Source organism: Ambystoma mexicanum, chromosome 2q (genome assembly GCF_040938575.1).
Source record: "Ambystoma mexicanum isolate Mex_15411 chromosome 2q, UKY_AmexF1_1, whole genome shotgun sequence".
NCBI classification, from domain to species: Eukaryota; Metazoa; Chordata; class Amphibia; order Caudata; family Ambystomatidae; genus Ambystoma; species Ambystoma mexicanum.
The window spans coordinates 1,366,937,997-1,366,958,403 of NC_090924.1; the positions used below are offsets into that span (position 1 = coordinate 1,366,937,997).

General features: G+C 44.3%; 1 protein-coding gene across 3 annotated transcripts in view; it reads left to right on the forward strand.

Moving 5' to 3' along the window:
• The window catches only part of LOC138570174 (anaphase-promoting complex subunit 13), a 56,879-nt gene that overhangs the window by 24,886 nt on the left and 11,586 nt on the right, over nucleotides 1–20,407 (forward strand). The window contains exon 2 of one of the 3 annotated variants that reach the window (XM_069648848.1): nucleotides 8,164–8,391. The exons of the other annotated variants lie outside the window; for them this stretch is intronic. The gene's annotated coding sequence lies outside the window, so the exon portion shown is untranslated. The remainder of the gene's footprint in view (nucleotides 1–8,163; nucleotides 8,392–20,407) is intronic. 3 annotated transcript variants of the gene reach the window in all.

Sequence of the window (20,407 nt, forward strand, 5' to 3'; positions counted from 1 at the left end):
TAAGGTCAAGTGGAGGGGCAATCTACAACTGGTAGGAGAGGATCAAGGAGACGGAAGGGCCAGCAGAGCAAACCCAGGAGAAGGGGTGCAAAGGACCTAGAAGGAGTGAAATAGGAAAATGTAGATGGTACCAAAAAAGAAGAGCACCAACCCGGAGTGTGAGCGCAGGAGAGACACCAGAAGGGACATATGCAAACAAAGCTTCTCTTCAGAAACCTGACGGTGCAGAGCGGCGAGGAGATAACTCACCAAGGAAGATCTGCTTGCAGCCCTGACCAAGTTTAAAGGGGAACTAAAAGAGACCATCAAGACTGGAGGAGCTAGCATAAGGGAGGAACTCTGTCAGGCGATCACAGCTAACCGCACTTGGCGACCGAATGATGGCGTTAGAGTGCCACATAACTGGGCTGGAGAAAAGAGTACCTGAACTGACACAGCAGGCAAAGGGAGTAGATGAGACAGTAAGGGCCTTGGAGAAGTGCGAGGACCTAGAAAATAGGTCAGGGAGGGACAATATCCAGCTCAAGGTCCTTAAGGAGGGGGTTGAGGGCACCGATCTGGAGGACTGCATCCGAGAGATGTTCAAGGATCTAATGGATGGAGACCATGGCTGAAACATGGAAATGGAGTACACAGAGTGGGCAGCCGAAGAGCTGACACCGGTACACGGACACGGGAAAAATGTATAGACTCTTGAAACGTACGGGGACTGAACAGCCCGAACAGAAGGGTCACAGTCCTGCAGGAAATTAAGAAAACGGGGGAGAGAATAGCCTGCCTTCACGAGACACATTTGATGAAGGGAGACGAGGGCTGCCTCGGTAGCAGGGACTATCCGCTCAAATATCATGCAACCACGGGAAACAAACTGGCAGGGGTGTCAATCCTCCTTCACAAATCACTACGGGTAGAGGGGACCAGGATGAAGCGTGACCCAGAAGGGAGGTTCATCCTGGTAAAGGGGAAGATGGGAGGCCTAACATACACATGGGCATCAGTATATGCCCCCAACCAGGGACAAAAAGGATTCTTTGGGAGGTTCCTGGAGGAGCTGAACAGATTCAGGGAGGGAGGGAGATAATAGTGGCCGGGGACTAGAACCTAGCAGCAGATTCAATCATTGATAGATCGGACGGGCCAAGGGGGCATGCAACAGGAACAATGTCCAAACAACTGAGAACAAGGCTTAAAGAAGAGGGCCTTAACGATGTATAGTTTGCACACCACCTACAGGAAAGAGACTACTCCTTTTACTCACACGTCCACAAGACCTATTCCCGGATAGATTATATTATGGTAACTCAGAGAGTGGTTTAAGAGACCAGAAGGGTCCCCATAGGGAATGTGACAATCTTAGACCACGCCACACTCTCAATGGAATGGGAAGGAGGGGACACACAGGGTAGGTCCGGGGGATGGAGACTGGAAGAATACCTCCTCAGGGATTATGAAGTAAGGCAGCTGGTAGAGAATGAGATGCACAGATTTACAGAGGAGGGGGGATATCAGAGAGGCACTCCAGGAGAGCAGTGGGATGCATTTAAATGGCAGATTAACGAACACCTCATAAGGGAATCAAAGTGGTTACAGGAAGCGAGGATAGAGGCAGAGAGGGGGCTGAGAGAGAGATACAGGAACTGGAGAGAACCCACGAAGAGGGAACAAATATAAGGCTGCCAGGCAGCTGGCACATGTGAGAGGACAACGCAGACAATTAACTAACAGGTCAGTTGAGAGTGCCCTCCTAAGAAGCAGGCAGACTTTCTATGAGCATGGGAATAAAGTGGGGACGATATTGGCGAGACAGATAAGGAATAGAGAACAGAAGGCGTTTATAACCACCTTGGAGGATAAAAGGGGCAAACAAACAGGGAAGGAGAGGGCTAAAGGGAGGATAGTCGGGGAATTCTTCGCCGACCTCTACGGGAAGTGCCATCAAATAGGGAGGAGCAAAAAGCATACCTGGCGGGTTGGAAGGGACCAAGATTATCCCCCAAGTAAAGAGACCAACTAGAGGAACCTGTCACTTGGGAAGAGGCGCAGAGGGCAATAACACTTCTGAAGCCGCATAAGAACCCAGGAGAGGATGGGCTAACGTCGGTATTCTACACAACATATAGTGAACTACTATCCAAAGGCCTGGCGGAGGTATTCAATGACTTCTTATAGATGATGGAGATATCCCTATCCATGAACATGGCTCACATCACTATACCGAAGCCAGGAAAGAACCCACAACTATGCTCCTCATATCGTCTGATAGCACGCATTATTGTAGATGCAAAACTTTACACAAGAGTACTAGCGGCTAGGCTGGATGGGGTACTCCCGGGTTTATTAGCACAGGACCAAACGGGAGTTCATTCAGGGTCGGAACACGTTCAACAATATAAGAAGTGTCCTGCACATAATCGATAAGGCTGTCAGAGGGGGGATGACACACCCACATGCTTATTAATGCTGGACACTGAGAAGGCGTTCAACCGCGTCAATTGGGATTTCAGTCTTCAAACACTGACCAGGGTGGGAGTGGGACCGAATTTTCTGAAAATGATTCGAGCAAACTAGCAGAAACCCCCAAGCCGAGTTTAAAGTTAATGGGTGGGGCTGACCAACCTGTTCCCAATAAGGGAAACAAAGCAAGGGTGCCCACTCTCCCTGCTGCTTTTCGCTTTGGTAATGGAGCCATTTGCGCAGTGGATTAGGGAAAACAGAGAGGTACAAGGATTCGGATGGGCAAAGGCACACCACAAGATCGGCATGTTTGCCGACAACGTGGTTCTCCAAATGGGAGACATCACTCCCAGCAATAATGTAAGATATAAATGCCTTCTCTGAGGTATCCAGGTTCAAAGTAACCTACTGAAAATCAGAGATCTTAAATCTATCGGTTGGGGAGAGAGCAGGAACACTTAGAAAGAAACACCCGGTTTAGGTGGGCAACAGGATTGGTTAGAGGATTGGTTAGAGACCTCAAAACAGATAATCGGGGGAAACTACCCCCCGTTAGTGAAACAAATCAAAGCATATCTCACAAGGTGGAAAGTAATGGACATATCATGGTTAGGAAGGATACATGAATATACTTCCCCGACTGCTATATCTCTTCCAGGCGATCCCTCTGCCCGTGCCGGGGAAGCTGATGAAAGAAATCCAAGAGAGCATCATGTTCTTTATCTATAGTGGGGAAAAAACACTGATGGGGAGAAGAATCCTATATTGACATAAGACCCAAGGGGGAGTGGGGTGCCCTAATATGCTAAAATACCTCCAGGCAGCGCAAATGAGAGCCATAGCTGAGTGAGGGAAGGAGGATAACCAAAAGCATTGGGTGAACATGGAACAAGCGGTGGTGGGAGAATATCTTTGGAAAATAAGACCCAAGGAGGAGTGGGGTGCCCTAATATGCTAAAATACCTCCAGGCAGCGCAAATGAGAGCCATAGCTGAGTGAGGGAAGGAGGATAACCAAAAGCATTGGGTGAACATGGAACAAGCGGTGGTGGGAGAATATCTTTGGAAAATACGTGGCTAAGAAAGGAGGACAGGCCAGGAGGACTTATGGAAAACCCGATCACAATAAACAACCTGACGATCTGGGACCAACTAAACGGGAGACTCAAGCTAACACTGGTCATCGCCACGAACACCTATCTTTCGTAATCCTGATTTGCCGCCAGGTATAGATTACAAACAATGGATAGCGGGAGGGATGAGGGAAATGGGATATCTCTACGAAGGGAATCAATTTAGGTCATTCGAAAGCTGCCTTAGGGAGTTAGGCCTGGGGAAGGGGGACCTATTTGCCTATCAGCAGATAAGACACTGGGTGAGGGCACCCACATTAATGGAAGGGGCCACAAGGGAACAGACGGAATGGGAAAGGTTTATGTCGTCCACCGTAAACAACAGCGGGTTGATATCTGCCATCTATAGGATCCTGTCGGGCGCAGAGGAACAGGAAAACTGGGCAATGAGGAGCAAGTGGGAGAAGACATTGGGAAGGGTACTTGCGGAAAGGGAATGGAATAAAGCCTTAAAGAGTTGGTACTGCTCATATACCTCGGTACAGCATTGCGAACTACAATACAAGTTGCTACACGAATAGCACTACACCCCAGAAAAACTCCATAAAATGTATAACTGCACATCGGCAATGTGCTGGAGGGGCTGTGGGGAAGTGGTAACAGTGGAAAGTATTTGGTGGGGATGTCGGCATCTCAAACACTTCTGGCAGGAGGTGAAGTCAAGGGTGGTTGGCATATTAGGAGTAGACCTGCAACTTGATGGAGCTATGGCGCTCCTGAACATATTGCCCGACGGGGTGCAACAATTGGGAGGAAGAACAGGGACACTGTGGGCAAACCTATTGAAGCGTGCGAGGCGAAGCATAGTAAAACAATGGAAAAAGAAGGAACCGCTATCCATTATACAATGGTACTATGCAATCTGGGACACTGTGGATGTGGAGGAAATTACGGCAATAATGCGTGGAACACTGGAGAAATTTTGCAAAGTTTGGACACCATTTCATTGCATTTAAGGATAATACACACATATATATATATATATATATATATATATACCAAAGAGACTTAGGATGATGTGGATATTACAGGAGGAAGGGAGGATATAGGGGGCTGCTCTCATGCTCTCATATGGCTGGTTCGGGGGTAGGTTTGGAAGAGGCGATTTTGAAGTTACTACAATATGAAATGTTAGATGGAATTGAGATGTGCGTAAAGAATTTATGCAAATGCAAAGCTAACTGTACATGTAAACAATGTTGAGCTATAAAGTTCTGGTTTGAAAAGAAAAAAAGGATCTGAGTCTGGCTGAGGGAGATCCGGGGTGAATGGTGAATCACCTAAAGAAATGGGCTACTTGTGAAATCTGAACTAGGAAAATAACGTTTCGTTCATTTATCACATCAGGTCCTCTGAAGAAAGAGACTTTGAAAGACAAAGAGACTTGGGCACAAAGGCCCTGATGCTAATGATTGAACTGTATCCTCGTGCTAGAGAAGCCAGAGACTGTGCTAAACTCGAGTGAACCGCCTTATCCCGTTCTGAAAACGTGGGGAAGGGATCTTTTGAACACTTCTTTCTTTTCGTAACATTGTTTCCCACACTATTTGTATTTAGAGGTAAGGATTGGCAATTGGTTTATTAGTATAGGCCCTTTTATTTTGAAAAGACACCATCAGGACTGCGTTATTATTATTTTATGGTCATGGCTTGCTCCCATCTATAGACTTGGGATTAGATAGGCGTTTTTCACACCCTTTTTTGAAGTTCAATAAACACCCTTGAACTGTGGTTGCTTGTGTCTGTCTTACTTTTGATACCGTGCCTTCCTTACATTAATCACAGCAGTAAATGTGCTCATGGTCTGATAAACGCCACTTGATTTGCATATTTTCCTTTCTTGTTTATAGGTGTTGGGTAGGTATTTTCCAGGCACTACTCTCACATAACCATGTAATAAAACAATTTTCAAACTGTTACCATCTTATGGCTGGGGAAGTACCATTATGGTAGTGCCTGACAAATGCATATCCCATGCAAAAACGATTGGCTTTTTCAATGCTTTCTTTGTTTGAAGTAACTGTTTGTAGTAAGATCTTTGTTTGTATTTTATTGATACTCTTGCCCCGCTCTGATCTTTAAGGGTGGATAATCAGTCCTGCTTAGTATTCCTACATTCACTGTGAAACCAAGTGTTCTGCTCTGTTCTTCTTTCTCAAAGTGGGGTACGGGCAGGTGACAAAAGGCTTAAAAAGAGTACCAGGACACTGAAGGTGTCAGCCACCTGGGAATCAGATGCACCTACCCTCGTGAATACCATGGACACAAAGGGCAATAGGGCCTGCTAAATTACAGTGACAGTTTTATCTTTATCTAAATGCACCCATCTCAAATGTTCAGTTGATAGTCATGGCTAGAGCAATGTTCAGTGATGCAAGCCCTGCAGAAGCTTCCCCATCTACACCAGTATTGCTGGTAAACACCACAGGACATGGTCGCTCTTGCTCCAAACATACTCCACCAAATTGCCCAACCACAATAAATGAACCATAAAATAATCAAGATGGCTAACTTAAAGCACTGATCTAAACATTAGTTGGGCAGCGGAATTGCCAGGCAACCTCCGACTGCAGGCTCTCATCCATAGTCTTAGAAAAATGAATGCAAAGGCATTAGCATTCTGAGAAGAACGACATTGTGGGTCCATGTTTAGCTCTGGTATGCCCCAAGCCCATGCCTCTTATTCTAATATTCCAGGCATACCAATCAAGGGTTCGAGCAGGGCATGGCAGTATCTTAGCACAAGGTTAATAGGCCTGCCTACTTGACTATGCTTATTGTCCACCTGTAGAATTGCATTGTAACCTTATTCATAAAAAAGAGAGTACACTGTGTGACTGGGTGTCGTCACACATAGTAACTATTAACAGGACTACCCCTTAGGAAGCTTCCACTTCAAGATCTGGTGAATGTAGCTATTGGACATATGTTCTAGTCAGAGAGCGAAAATTCAAGTTGCAAGCTACTAGCCAGCCATATGAAAGTCACTCGCCACCTAAATTCTGAACATACACACAGCACACTTGCCAAGAGTCAAATATAACTAGTCAGTGGCTTGGGGTGAGTGCAAATTCTGCACCCTATTTAAGTTAAGGACTGTGTTGATCCAGGTCAAGAGACCCTCTCACACCCTTCGTAGCCAGGACAGCAATGCGCACGTAACATGGCTAGTAGGTAGGCCTCAAGTTATAGAACATGATTATCATCTATAAATAACCATCAATTTTGAGCATGGCGCTTCTCTATATCAAGACTATATTCCAGAACATAATCTTAAAGCCAATTAAGTGACATGCCACATGAGGCGCAAGCCTTCTGTCCAGGAATTGTGAGATACCAAAGAGTGTCTCACCTACTAGTCCCTGGGGATCTATCTCTCAGGTGGCCAGGGCACAGCAATTGCCTTTGGATCCAGACCCTGGGGTGGACCAGTGCGGGAGGATCACCTGGTGAGGGGTTTCCAGGGAGTGGGGGTGAGGCAGCCGACGTAGTATTCCTCCCTTTCCCGTACCCATGATCCCTTCTATTTGATAGGATTCTCCGATATCCCCACTCACCCCTTGTTATATTTCCCCAGCACGGACCTGCAGTACCTGCCTTCTCTGGGAAATACATGTGAGGGACGGCATGCTCCAGATCCTCGCTATGGCTTACGTATCGGTTGCCATGGTGCCTGGCCATGCATCGGAGGATGCCAGGTCAGCTGAAGCGTTCCGTACGCGAAAAGCGTGTACGGAGGCCCCGCCCCCCTGCACCATAAAAACCGAAGAGCTCAAACAACTAGTTGCTGCTAATTGTGGCGTTACTCTTCTTCGGTTATTTTCCGCTCCTGGATTACCTCCTCCTTTAATCCATTCTGCTTGATTCCTGTTGCCGACCTCGGAACGCCTCCGGAATGCTTCTGCCTTCTCTCTATATGGTCCGTTTACCTCTCGACCTCTGTGCAAGACGCTGTTTTCTGCTACGCGGACGTTCCTGCTGAGCTTTCCTTCTGCTCTTGCCCGTGGCTATTCATCCGGCTGCTGTGTGTAGCAGAGGTCAGGTCGGATACAGAGGGATTCCCTCTCCCCCACCAGCATCCAAACAAGGTAAAGACACTTTCTGCTTTCATCCTTAGTTGTCTGTATACCTTACCTGAACCACAACTTCCCTTCCATTGTGGTGTGGATTCCTGGAACTCTGCATTGACTCCACAACCTACTGAACTTCTCCACAGTGCATTTAAGTGACGCTTTCCGGTTCATGCACCATCCCGTGACTAGTGCGACCCTCGTGCCGCCCGGGTATTTACTCCCTTTACTAACCTTCCTGTTTGTTATTTTATACTTGCCATTGTTGTTCCTTCCCTTTTGAAATCCCTTGGGAATTCCACTTCTCAGGTCGGTGTTGTGTATTAGTCATAAGTAAGAACCATTGTTAGCTAGTACAGATTTCTTATATTTGGGTTTTCTTGTAGGTGCAACACATATCTCTACACCACGACAACCAACCTCTAGGTATTCCCAGAGTTATCTGATTGTGTTGATTTGATTCCATATTACCATATCGTTCCTAATCGTACTGTATTTCCTTTGCAGCATTGGTTTGGCGGTGTATGTTTCTCCCCGGCTCTTTTATGGGATAGACTTCTCTGCTAGTCCTCATCCTATTAGCAGAGAGGTACATTGTGGAAAAGAGACCCTCTTTTGAAGAAGCCTGAATCTTTGAATTCAGGGGAGCTGGATTCCTGAGGCTGGATTGTACCTATCACGCATTCCCTTCCTTTGTGAGGTCTGCTTACTATGCTCCAATCAAATACCGGAGTGGTAAGTAACACCCCTCCCCCTTTCCACACAAACACTAAGCCAAGGAAGAGGGTGACTGAGAGTAATAATGCTAACTCTTACACATTGCATTGAGCATGCCCCACTAATTGGATAAAGCAAAGTCAGGCACTTGACTCTAAGTGCATACATCTGATACCAATTTGCTCTCCTCACACAGATAAAAGGCACAACATCAAGACACACTCTGAGCAAGGCGTAACACATGTAAGAGAAGAACTTCCAGGGTGAAGGTGAACCTACTGGAGTAGAGCAACGGACCGAGGGACGAGAGCCACGGGTGGAGAACCCCAGGAGTTCCCTGCAGGAGGTTGATGCCTATAAAAGGCTGCGAAAGACACGTGGAGAAGGCTGTATCCCAAAGAAGGCTGCAATGTGTTTCAAGGACCCCAGCAACCCTCCCGGGTGAACGACAGACTTGGGGAGGCAAGGCTAAGCTTGTGGTACTGCCTTGACTCGTAAACAGTAAAGACAAGAAAGAAGCACAAACGGCCAGTGAGTTGACAAACGACATGCAAGACCAGTGTTTGCTAAATAAAGGATGAGGTGGAAACATTATATCGCACAATTGGAGGCTGCACCCGTGTGGATGAGACACGAAGAACGGCAGAACCTTGATGCATAGCTGTTAAGTCAGCGATACTGAGTAACGAGGGGTCTGGCGAAAGAAAGTACCCCACTCAAAAGTCTTCGTAAAAGGTGAAAAGTTTGTAGCGATAAAGTGAATGAACTGTAAAAGCGAGGTGATTGAAAGTGACCCTAAGAAAAGGGGAGAGTAACGTTGAACTTTGGTGCATAATAAAGTGAACTGCCCACGCCAGGAAGCATGGGGCAAAACACATAGGAGTGTGAAAGAACTATTGAAAAGCTGGAAAGTCAAAGTGGTCCAGCCAAGGTCTGTAGAAGAAAGTCACGCACATTAGAAAGTCTTAGACATCAGGAAACGGTCCGAGCCCGACTGAGGGAGACCGAAGGTGTAATAAGCTTGGTGAAGGGAACCCCTGCAAGTGTTTTGTTTTGCTGAGAAAGGTCTGAGCCCGATTGAGGGAGACCAATGTAAACGTTTGCTTTGAAAGGTCTGATCCCTTCAGAGGGGGACCGACGTGAACTTTGTTGTGAACTGTGTTTTGGAAATTGGAAAGTAAGACTTTAAAGTGGAAGGCCAGGCAGGCCTCCATCCACGTTTTGAACTACCTTTGTGTTAAGAGCCTGAGCCAGAGTGTGTCATCTTGCCTACAGGAGCCACCTTACTCTGTGCTGTCCAAGGTGGGGATGAGAACTGACTCAGCCACATTTATTCTTTTATATTTGAACACTGACTTTCCTTTGCATACATATTCTCCTTGACACACTTTTTGTATAAGATATAGGGCAGGCATTAGGTTTTCGTTAGTATGGGCCATTTTGATTTGACAGACTCAAATGGGACTGTTTTATTATTGTCTCAGGAGGATAGCTCAGGGGCAACACGCTCTTCTTGGAAGCAAGGTGACGTGGAGCATCATAGGTTCGATCCCCGGTTGCTCGCTTAGAAACCTCTGGGTATTAAGCGTGTTATAAATAACCCATTACAATTTGATGGTCGAGACTACTCCCATCTTAGTTATAGGGGAAAGTAGGAGTTTCTCCAACTTCAATAAAGGTTTTACAAATGGTATCCTTTGTGTCAGTGTCGTACTTGTGATGCCATGCCTCCATTACAATATAGGGATGGAGTGGGCTGAGAGTGTCAGTCCACTGAGTCCAGGTCTGGTTCAGCCATGAGATGAGGATTAACACTAAGGGGACCCATATTCCATTTATCCAATCAGGGATCGGCTAATGATAAATTGATCTTAGGGTCATCTTTTCTATATGAGTGGCTACTGTATACATACAGTCAATTTGTAAGATACAAGAGGATAATATCAGACGAAACAGAATTTGTACAACATTCATTGAAACTACAAGACACATTTCTCAAAAGAGGATACTCCAAAGAGTCGGTAGTAGGAGCACGTTTAAAGGCATCAGTGATACCAAGAATGGAAACTCTTGAAGCAACCACAAAACAACAAACTGACAAACTGGTATATGTCACAACCTTCTCAGAGCAAAGTTACAAGATCAAAAGAATTGTAAAGAAAAAGTGGGACATGTTGAAAATGGACTGACTCTTTCTGAGTTATTTGAAGCGGTTCCAACATTTGCATATAGGAAACGCAAAGCAATGGAAGACCATGTGATCAGAGCAGAATATTTTCGGGCAAAAATAAATCGACCATTGCATACAAAGGGACGATTCCCTGTAATAATTGCAAACATTGTAATAATATAATCAAGGGAACCACCGTCAATCATCCACACACAGGCAAACTAATACAACTTACGCACACTAGCATGTGTGATTCAAGTAATGTGATTTATGGAATGAGATGCCCTTGTGGTCTGTTCTTTGTAGGGTTAACAACGAGGAAGGACAAAACAAGATGGACAGAACATAAATCAAATATTCGTACAGGGTCTCCACATTCATCAGTAGCCCAGCATTTTAAATTACATAAACATTCCATAGCACAAATTAAACTAGTGATATTGGAACAAGTAAAATTCTCGAAAAGAGGGGGTGATGTCAATAAGCTATTAAAATAAAAGGGGATTGAATGGATTAACAGATTGTGTTCATTGGACCTTAAGGGCACAAAATATGGAATTTGACCTAAGTTGTTTTATTTGAATCACATGATCGGTGAGGTGAAATATCAACGGTGTACAAGTCAGAATTCTTATCACAGTGTGAATAAGTCTAGTGTAAAGTGATTTAATTACAGCATGGTAATTCATCAGGAATACTGTTTGATCTTCTATGGGATAATATGATGAACATGTTTTATTTTTACAAAATTGATTTTCAAAACCTAAAGGGACATTTTTGTCACCTAATTGCAATATTGATGTATTGTACACATGATGCTTTGTAAATGGGGGGGTAATGGTGATGGTTAGGACTGTCAAGTCCTTAGGACTGCATAAGGTTGTTTCAAAGTGTACATGGCATGGAGGTTTACACCATGAACGCATGTAAGATTAGGGCTTGCTTTTCCACGGTGACTAAACTATAGGTGGAACCACATCAGTGTAACTTTATTTCTCAATTGAATAAACTTAACAGCTTACCATAAGAGTAGTTCAATTACTACACAGGTCTTTGGGATGATGAGCTCCTATGCAATAGATCTAGGGTAACTATTGGGTTCACTATATGAGAGAACAAGTGTCCTCTGTGGGGCATGGCTTTTATATACTTCGAGTTGTAACTGTTACTGCACGAGGTGTCAGCTAGGATTGAAAACAACATAACAGTCTGTATAAATTCAGAATGTTTAGAATATTTATAATAATAACATCCTGATACGTGAAGAAATATCCACGGTTATGAAGAACCACAAACTCGGGTTTGTTGCCATTGAAGGAATACACAGGAGCAGACATTACAAGATGGCGACCGTTAATTCTAGACTGAACCAATGCAAGATTGTAGTGAAAACGTGAATGATGGAATCGATTGGCCCGTGTAGAACGCGGCAGCACTAATACCTGGCGAATGGAGAAGCAACATGAATAATTCAGGGGATACTATTTAAACAATTATTACCATGAACTTGACACAGAATATGTTTTCGATCGAGCTATTCCAGCGCAGCTTGTATTATCGATAGCGGTTCACGTGACCATGCTGTCTCACGTGTCTTATCCAGGAAGAATACAAGGATACGCGATGTGGGAAGGGAGACTGTAGATGCAGCTGTTTTTTTCAGTTCCCGCATTGTGCACGAAGAAACAAGTTGGAGGGAGGCACTAGAAGTGAATGAGGAGCGGCTAGACCTAGTTTGGGTTGAAAGGATTTGGTTGAACTTTTAACATTGAGGAAATATACGTCCTTAGAGGCGTCTATTATTTCATTTCAGAACGTGAAGTCCAAGCTCTGCATGCAAGATTGGGATCTGGAGGGCTTATTCAGTGATTTTATCACCTAGTTGGGAACAAGTAGTTAGTGGCTTGTTATTCACTTTGCGGATTTCGTTTTCCTTTGTTTCTTCTATCAAGACAATTTAAGTAAAGTATTGAAAAGGGTACTTTCTTCTTTCATAGATCCTGATGTAATGAAAACTAAATATTCAAAGGGGAATGTTTGAATCAAGAATGAGAACAGGTTTTCTTTTTTTTAATATGAAGAGTTCAGAAATATAGAGTGGAAAAGAATAAAAATGGTTTTTGATCGATGGACATCTTTTGCTTTTTTGACAGTTGATGCTTCAACAGTAGCAGCTTCTCCTGAAGAAGGGGCCTATTAGCCCCGAAACGCGTAGTGGTGTTGATGTGTATACCACTTCTTTGAAATTAAAATTAAAGTTACACTGATGTGATTTAACCAACACATGAGTTGTTACTGAAGCAGCACATGTTAGATTGCATTTACAATTGTGGAGAAAACAATAATAAATGTGAAAATATTTATGTTGAATGATGAATTTGCAATACAAAAAGTGTGCGGATCCCTGAATAGAAGGGACTGATGATTTAATTCACTTTTATGGAAACCATTGTATAATTTTGAAATTTGTTACAAATCGAGTGATGAGGAGCAAGTTCTTGCCAAAGAATTCATGTTAAAATTCGTTTGTTTTTGATTTTGAGAAAATAAATCGTACATATTTCTGACAAAAAGGAAAAGAGTTTTATTATCTTGAGTTGAGTGACCTGGTATTTCATCGGAGAAACCGGTGAAGAATGTGATGGTTCACTATCCTGCCAGGGACTGTGACTATGAAGATGACTTGGGTTACTCTTCATAAAAGGGTGCAGGTCCCTGTCCCTTGTTAGTTGGTTACCCAGTTCCTTTTTGTTAGGGGTTTTAGCTTTTCCCCTAAGGGTAACCCTTGTGCACCAGTATAGTGGCTCCATTGTTTGCCAGTGCCCTCTGGTACCCCTTCCAACCGCCCCGGTAGCCCTGGTACTTTAGGTTCTCTACTGTCTTGGTCCAGTCGGTCTCAGGGTTCTCCGCCCTTAGTTTCAGGCTTCTCTTGGATTCTCCACTCTTCCGGCATGCTGTGGCATCTCCGCAGCACTTGCAGTTCCCCAGCGGGCGCGTCTTCTTCCGACCATGCAATCCTTCTGCTTGGCTTGCCTGGAGGTTTGCTGCTCTCCTCTGCCGGATGGTCCTTCCATGTCGGACCAGGTAAGAGCCTCTCTGCCCGTAGTAGCCCGTAAGCTTTCCTGCAGCCGCTCTGGTTCTCGGTTGAGCGTTCCCCACTGTCACGGTTCCTCGAGGGAGGGCCTCTCCTTCCTGGTTTTCCTCTTCAGTTTTGAATGAGTTTTGCCCAATCAGATTTTGCGAAATTCTAGACTGTTCTTATGAGTGCTCTGGATCCTTCTGCACTTCTTCTTCGTCCTAGTACTGGATTACTCCAGTGAGTCAATTGGTTTCTCCTTCGTCCCAGTACTTCAGGGATAGACATCCCTTGAGAAGTTCACACTATTCCTCGTCCCAGTACTTCCTATACTGACAGTATGGCAAAAACCTATAGGAACACTAGGGAAAATGTTGGTGGAAGGGTGGGGGTAATAAGGGGTGTTAGGGTTAAGTGGGACTATCTGGTAGCAGCCTCACCTCCCTGACCTCATGGGAGGGGCTCTCCCTAGGGGAAAAGTGACTCCTTCTGGGGATTCGCCACACTACCTATTTGTAAACCTGATACAGGGGCGGAGTTACTTAAACTTAATCATTAGGTAGGTGTAGGTGATATTGTATGCATTCTTATACATGGCCATGCATTGTCATCCCCTTTAATGCCTGTCCTCTTGCTTAATGCATTTTAAGAGATATTCCAATTGCTGATACACATAATCAATGTAGGATCTGGTTGGATTGAAAAACAAACAAATAATATGCAATATGAATGTGTTGCAGAACAGTAGTTAAGCAGTTTAATAAAAATGTATCTAAAAACTTTTTCGTTTTGTTCTTTAAAGAAAGCAAGAACATGCAGATTCTTTATCTCATGTGGTAAACTTCAGTACTGCGTGTCGCAGAAAGCGATTTTACAAGAAAGGAATGTGTAAAGCTTCTCCCAGCTTTAATTAAGTGCCGTAGTGGCAGCTGGAATTCTGTTCTGTGCTAGCTCAAGTAACAGGCCATGTTGACGTCTCCACTGAAGCGTAATAACTGATTATAGAGCAGTAGTGTCATTTTCTTATTACATGTCGGTAGTGGTGTCAAAACTAACCTGTAATAAGAATGTATTGCAGGCTTTTATGCTGGCATTGTAGACCGCCATGTATTGCAGCTTCATGCCGGATGCACCCACTTTTAAGCTCTGAAATAATATTTGGTAATATTACTCTTTAGGTTCTCTGGTAGGCTCAAGCCGGTTATTTCCACAGTTTGTTAGTCTGTCCAGCTCCAAGATGTCATGATCTATGAGGGATAGGCAGCATCAAATATACCTTAATCAGTGGGTGCACTTGTTTAAGAGTGCATCTCCTTTTTCTTTTCCCCCATAACCAGTTTAGGAACACCCATCAGATAAACAATATGTCTCAGTGTAGAGTCATCAGAGCATGGATTGTAAGCAGTGTAACCCAGGGAAGGATAATTATAGCTACCTTTCTTTCTTTGTGAAGGGCAATTATAGCCACAACCGAACCGTACAACGCCAGAGCTTTACCTGACTCTCCCCAGAATTGTGTCTGTTTTAATTCTCCCAGCGGTTCTATGTCATGGTAGGGTATGGTGTGCCATATATTGATAGATTGCAGATAGCTGGGTAGTGTGCAGTCCCTTTGAGGTATTGAAGGTGTTTAATTGTTAATGCTAGCAGTTCTCTGGGCTTCCCTTCTGTTGCAGGTGTTAGGGATAGCTTTCACCACCTTGTTACCAATATTATTTCTGTAGTGCACATGTTCTTCAGCGCTTCCCTCTAATATAGTTACATCATCACTCTCTCATTTCTTTTGTTCTTACATCTAGGTTAGAACTAATTGCCATGATCAGCGTGTACCCCACCTTTTGCCACCCCTTTTGCACTCCGACGTGTAAATGACAGAAATTTGTCAGCGGGGAGCTGCATACGTGTATGTCTGTATGTAACATGTCCCCGCTGAATTACGCAGAGCAACAAAATGAGCTCCTGAGAATTTTAACATAGAGGTAATGTTGCAAAATAATGCATGGCAGGGCATTTAAGCTATAAAAATATTCTATTTAGGACAACACTACACCCTAGGAGGGCAATTGTCAATTATGGGGCATATATGTAGTTTTGGGTGAGATGTTAGTATGCCCTTAGGCGCACGAGTTGGAGGAGATTACACTTTGAGCCTATCCTGCACCGCCTCAGAATGGTCAAGCAATGTACAAATGAAAGATTAGGTTTTGTAGATGAAAAGGCTTGCAGGAACTACAGGCATTCTTACATGAGTGTGGGATTTCAACTATGGCTCCTCCCAAGAGCAACTCCCTGGACTGCGCTGCTTGAAGGTTTTCTGCTAGGGGTTTTATGAGGATGGTAAAAGAGGGGCGGGGCGGCAAGTGGAGCTGCTCTTGGGTTAAGACTGGGCTCTTCTCTGGGTTAATCTGCAAAATCTTGCTTTGCCTACCTTTATCAACCTGGTCTGCAGTTGCTGTGTCCTTTTCAGTCGGCAGGAGTAGTAATTAACAGGGTTTGAAATTTCTGGAAGCTATTTGGCTCCTACTTCTAGCCTAAGACAGCCTGGTTGGTCAACAGCTACCAGGACCTTCTTTTGGCTCTGTAGACCAACCTGTGCCTTACAAATATGCATGAGTGACATTAACTTTGAGTGTTTGAGAATGTTGATAAAGAAGAATTAGGACACTTCTAGGACACATGTAAATATAATGGATCATACATAATGGGCACACATTTAAAAATGTGCATCTCATGTGGAAGTTAGAGCCGCAGTGTGCTGGAAACTCACCTGTGGTTCCCCATTGGTAGCTCCTGCCGACTAGTGATGCCCAACACCCAGGAGCTGTCTTTAGCTCCTGCTCATCCTGTTAACATTACTTCAGTCTTTTCTCTATTAAGGCGCAAGCAGCTGTCTTGCATCCGACATTGAACTACCCCAAGGCAATCCTCCAACCATAGTGCATCTTCTGAGTCCCCATGAAGATCGACCAGGATGTGTGTCATCAGCATAGATCTGACACTCTGAGCCAAAAGACTCCACTACCTGGCCTAATGGGCACTGTAAGGTTGCAGAGTAAGGCGCTGCCACAATGTTTGTATATTTTGTGACAAAGACATAGTAATAATAGTTATGTTGGAAAAATGCCTTCCTACAGCAGAGAGGAATTTCCCTACCTCAAAGGCAACTAATAGTATTGCCAGGAAGTATGTAACTAAAAGGTATATCACCATCGTGTCCCCAACACCTACTTCTGTCCCTAACACTAATAATATAAGATAACTGTGCAAGGATGGTCTCTCCTCAAAGTAATAAGTGTTACTGTTGTTTTAAACAACAGAAAAGATCCCAGTTTCACAGGTTGTAAAAGTATTGCAAAATAATGTTCCAAAAATGCAAGTTTCCAAATGCTAGGATTGTGATTGTGCTCCTTTCCCCTAGATGTTCTCTTATCTTAAGTCACAATTTAGTTCAAGAGGGATTTTTAGCTTCACATTTCTTGTCCTGTCACCTTGGCACATCTGCTACCAAGTGTACAACTCCCCCCCCCTCTTCTATCACAGGGTTTTAATCGTATCATCCTCAGTCCCTTTGGGAGTGTGGGTCTCCAACTCAAAACTTCTTTATCTAGATTAATTTACTCTCTTGCGAATTAAGTAATCTCTGTTGAATTGTCTTTGTTTCTCTTAGAGCCCCAAACCCTTTTTACACACTTGGTTGCAAACCGCAGACTTGCGATGTTGCTTGGTGTCCACTTGAGTCACTCTTTCTCTCATTTGACTCAGAGTCCTAGACCCTCTCTTTCATCAGGTTCTCAGACCAACTGGACTTTGGATCCAAGTCCCAGAGTCTCACGGTTGCATGGTATCCGGTTGGTTCCCTCTATTTAGCTAGGGTCCCAGGCCCTCTTGCGTTTGGGTGCGGGACACCAACTTGCACAGTTCTGTTGTATCTGCTTGGTTCACTCTCCTGCAGTATGCAACTGTCTCTGATGTACTTCAGGGCTGCAGACCCTCTTTGGTTAGGGTGTCAGACCCTCTGGCTTTTGGATGTGGGTCCCAGACTTGCACGGTTATGCTGTATCTGCTAAGTTTCTCATTAGTCTCCCTCTAACTTCCAAAGGGTATGGACCCAGACCCTTTTATTTTTTGTTTCTCGTTGATTTCCCTTTGACTTTCAAATGGTAGGATCCCAGACCCTCTTATTCTCAGCTTCTCAACTGTTTCCCTCTGACTTTCAAAGGGCACCCTCTGACATTCAATGGGTAGGGTCACAGACCTCTTATTTTTGACTTCTTGAGTTCATCCCGTTGCTTCCCTGGACCTCTCACAGCTTCCGTGCCACCTCTGTACCTGTCAGCCTTCACCTTGGTGGTACCAGCGGTCCCCGGGCAGCTGTGGTCTTCCTGGAGGCTCCTGTAGCGTGTGGGCATCCAGTGGGGATGTAACGTGGGTTGGCAACAATATATATTAGGCCTCTTCTTTGTCCCAGTATCAGCTTTTAAGGTACATGTGCAATGCTCAGGATTATCTGACTTTTCAATGCTGTTATCCAAGTTAGGATGATTAGCTTGGTTACAACATGGAAAGGGAGTTTGGCTGATTTGGCAACAGTATATATTAGCTGCATCTACGAAGGGAGCGGGAGAATTTACCAAAGGGGTTGGATATGGCAGAGGAGTTTGGCGGATTTGGCAACAATATATATTAGCTCTTTCCAAGGAGTGATCAGGAGGATTTGTCAAAGGTGGTAAAGCGGATTGACATTTCATTCTCTGGTAATTATCGCCCTGAGTCCTACAGAGGGATTTCCCCTCAGTGCGATTCTACCCCCCAGTACACTGCTCACAGGGGGACTAGTGTACTGGGGAGGTACCGTCCAAGCCTCATCAAGGTGCCCCACTCCCCTTGGAAAGAAGGGCTGATATCCCCGGATTCATCACAGCACATATAAATATTAAATGAGGAACTCGGTTGGACACTGCAAGGAATCAAACCACTAGGCGAAATAAAATTGCCAATTTTCACCCTCCGACTTCTATCCTTCAAAAACAAGGTGATCCAAGCTTAATATGCAGGGCCCCTGATCTGAGTGGAATCCTTCTTCATCAAGGCTTACCAGCTTACATTGGAAAGTCTACTTTGGGGTTTGAGGCCCTTTTTATGAACTAATGCTGCTAACTTGCATTATTTATTTGGGTGTTTGTGAAGTGTTGCATGTCAACTTCAAGATGCTTCAGACATTCTACAAAGTGACATTGGATTTATGTCAAACAACAAAATAGGACATAATGCAATGTATTCTAACATAGAAGCATAACTAAACTGAAAATGGGCGAGATGAACACATAAGACAAATAAAAACTCCCTTAAAAATCAAAAAGGGCCATTTGGTTACAAAATCAAAATGAAAAATGTTGAATTGTAAAAAAATAGACACAAGGGACGGTTCGGTAAAAGTGGGAGAGAGAGGGAGAGAGGGAGAGAGGGAGAGAGGGAGAGAGGGAGAGGGAGAGAGAGGGAGAGGGAGAGGGAGAGAGAGAGAGAGAGATTTTTTTTTTTTTTACAGGCAAGGCTTATAGGAAAGGATAGAGTAAATCACGCGTGGGGAGCCTTAAGCCAGAGGTTGGCAGAAGCCAGGCCTTAACGAAGAGAAGCCTGAGGGTAAACTGTTGGGTGCTCTAGTATAGATGCTGTTGGTAGCTTCAAAGCCACCAATGCCAACTAAAGAATTTGCATCCATGGAGAAACCATTGGCTGGGATGGGGGTGTCATAATTACTGCAAATACCTAGATGGAGGGGAAGAAAATCCTTCCCAGAAGGACCCCCTAGAGCAAAAGAAGAAGCTACAGGTCCTGCTTCGGTAAGCATCTTGACTCCTAGGACAGGTGGGCTGATGACACAGGGCTTGCCTCGTTAGGAATTCATCAAAGACTACTGCATCCCAGTAAACTACTCAACACCAGCATCGTCTGACAAGTCCAAGAAAAAGAAGTGTGCTGTGGCACCTAAAACTTCCCTGAGACTATGGATGATTTGAAGGACGCTCTCTTGAATGTGGATGCCCCAGGAGCTTGAGATGAAGCTTGGGGACTAGACATTGGACTCAGGAGTCTCGGACCTCTTAAATAGGTTCTTCCATAGATTTAAATTAATCCTCTACACTGACACTTTTTTTCTTTAGATGCCTTCCTCCTTTTCATTGTTTACTTCTACCTTCGATTCTGTGGGAGTTTCTCACCCAATTTCTTATTTTTAGAAAACACAAGCCAGGCATACCTGATTTCTTCCTGGACAGACTTAAGGTACCACATGTCCACATATAATGATAATCTAGTGATAGAATAGCTTGTAATTACAGATGCACAGCCCTGCCCCGTACTACCCTTAACCTGTGTTTTTGACTTCAGGTTAAAACTGGTTATTATTTTTAATTTTTATTTTATTTGTGTGTGTCCCAAAGGGACTTTACAAAACAAAAAGTTTGTTTGCGTTTCAAGTGTCTTGGCAGAGCGGGACTCTGGTTATATTAGCAAGTTCATTGTGTGCTCCAGGATTTTTACTGTTGCTAATAACCAGGTTGTTCGATCTCCTCCAATTAGTCTGGACCACCATTATTCTTCGTCCCACCCATGTTCCTCCACTAGTAGGTGTTTTAGGTACTTGTATCTAAGTTGATGGTTTTTGGGGCACGACATAAGGAGGTGGTGGATTGACTCAATGTGGTTGTCGCACAGGCGGCATTTATTTGTTTTTGAGAGCTCTCTAATGGCGCGTATCCAGAAGATTGAACCTTATTCTTAGTAGAGAG